This window comes from Penaeus japonicus, unplaced genomic scaffold (genome assembly GCF_977035675.1).
Source record: "Penaeus japonicus unplaced genomic scaffold, GWHDUDI00000001_assembly GWHDUDI00000016, whole genome shotgun sequence".
Classification (NCBI taxonomy): Eukaryota; Metazoa; Arthropoda; class Malacostraca; order Decapoda; family Penaeidae; genus Penaeus; species Penaeus japonicus.
In genome coordinates, this window is record NW_028234418.1 from 6,581,847 (window position 1) to 6,584,346 (window position 2,500).

Here is a 2,500-nt window from a genome sequence, read left to right on the forward strand (position 1 = left end):
ACAAGCAGGTCAGGACTCGTCGGTCGGTTACAAGGCTAAAACTCCCTTTGATGTTCTATTCAGGCCCTCTACAGGCAGAATCGGTAACCACCATTCAATTCCGTTCATATGGGAACTCGGTTCGATTAAACTGGAGGCGGAAACATTCGACTCTGTGATTCTGGAATGATATGGCGAGGAGTGAATGTGGGAGCTCGCTATATGGTAAGAGCAGCCTGAAAAGTGATCCCCAGGGAGACACATCCTGAGGTCTGACTCTCCCCTCCCCTCCCCTCCCCCCTCCCCCCCACTCTCCTGTACCCTCATCCTGAGTTCTGACTCTCCCCTCCCCCCCTCACTCTCCTGTACCCTTATCCTGAGTTCTGACTCCCCCCCCCCCACCTCACTCTTCTGTACCCTTATCCTGAGGACTGACTCTCCCCCCCCCCACTCACTCTCCTGTACCATCATGTGTACCGTACCGTCTGTACCCCTCACTCCACCTCCCTCTTTACTGAAATGTGTATCCACGCTTCTGACTTGAGTAATCACCTATGACCTCTATGTCTGCCATTAGGATGACCCTTTCTTCAGGTAGAATCACATGTTATTCAGAAACAGACTTTCCTCGTACATTTGAATCGGAATTCTTCTATAATTTATATCTGAATTGACTTGTATTTTGTTCTTGAAGTGACACTTGTATTACGATTTATTCCGATACAGATTTTTCTTTTATTTTATTGTGTTTGATGTATGTATTTTTTCTACGGCATTCTTGGTATCCCTGCATTTGTTTTAGTTACAATTATTCTTCTCTCTATTCCCCACACCCATTCATTATCCTTGTGTATCCACTGGCTTCTGCCTTTGTACATTCTCCCTTCTTAGGTATCCTCTTGTTTCTGGTCTCTCGTTAAGCTACAGTTAACCTCCGACCTTCTGAATTGGAGCTCTCCTTCTGTTAATTCGGATTCGCATTCTCCTCTGTTCATTCACTATGAAGTTTTCCCTTTCCTTCCTCATTCCTCCTCCACTTTTTTCGTCATTCACACACACATATATATGTATACACTAATATATATCATATATATATATATATATATATATATATATATATATATATATATGTGTGTGTGTGTGTGTGTGTGTGTGTGTGTGTGTGTGTGTGTGTGTGTGTGTGTGTGTGTGTGGTGTGTGTGGTGTGTGTTTATGTATGTAAATACATACATACATACGTATATGTATATATATATTATATGTATAAGTATATATATATATATATAAGTACATATATAGATATATAAATGAATATATACGTGTATATATAAATATATATATATAGACACACACACACACACACACACACACACACACACACACATATATATATATATATATATATATATATATATATATATATATATATATATATATTGTATACACACACAGACACACACAAAACACACACACACACACACACACACACACACACACACACACACACACACACACACACACACACACACACACACACAACTCCTAGGCTCTGTCTGTTCCCGTCTCGCTCCCATTTAAAATCTCTCCCCAGCGTCTCGGCCTTCCTTCCCCATCCCCTTCCTCTCCATCCGTTATCCCGGCCAAGAAGAACCAAACTTTGCATAGGATTCTGTTTCTTTTGTTTTCAGAGTCTAGACATTCCGCCACAAGAGTGCTGGCTGCTCTTGGGGATTTTTTTTTATTTTTTTTTTGTATCTCGTTTTTATTTCGCTGTTGTATTCTCATCTCTTTTTTCACTGGTTTATGTATTTTTTTTAATAGGTTTTAAAAGAAAGATAGAAAGGGAAATGGATTATGATTTCTATGCTACGGTATATCCTCAGATCTAAAAAATAAATAAATTCACATCTAGGTTTTAATTATTTCTGCAATTGACCGCTGTATATCATTCATTATTACTTTTCATTCCACCATCCGTATTCTATTTCTCTTTTTTACAACTTTTCCTCTTCTTTGATGCAATTTACTTCGCCAGAATCTAGATCAATAACCGCATTCCTTTTCTTAGTTATTGCGATATAACACCTCTCGCGTTGGCCTCGTTCTGATATCACAGCCTCCAGTGCCTTCACCCTAATGCCATGCCCTCCTCTCCTCACGCTATCACTCCCCCTCTCCCCTCCCCCCTCCCCCTCCCCTTCCTCGCTCGACTCCCCCTCCCCCTCCCCTCCCCCTTCCCCTTCCTCGCTCGCCTCCCCCTCCCCATCGTCTCCTCCCTCCCTCCCTCCCCCCCCATGACTCCCTCTCCGCCCTCCCCAACTCCCGTGTCCTCCCCAAACCAAGATAATTTCCCCCTTTCGCCCTCTCGACCCATGATTCAGACGCCGCCCATCGACGTCCATATCAAGTGTTTTGCAATTCCGAGAAATCTCAAGTGAGTAACAGGTCTGCGAAGAAGGGCGAGGACCCACGCGGCGAAGGCGGCTGGTCGATAGGGCGAACCTAACGGAAGGGATGGTCA

The 2,500-nt window shown here is 43.0% G+C and overlaps 1 protein-coding gene across 5 annotated transcripts in view; it reads right to left on the reverse strand.

Annotated features, from left to right (window-relative positions):
• The window catches only part of LOC122252503 (uncharacterized), a 195,625-nt gene that overhangs the window by 69,399 nt on the left and 123,726 nt on the right, over window positions 1-2,500 (reverse strand). The gene's annotated exons all lie outside the window — the stretch shown is intronic.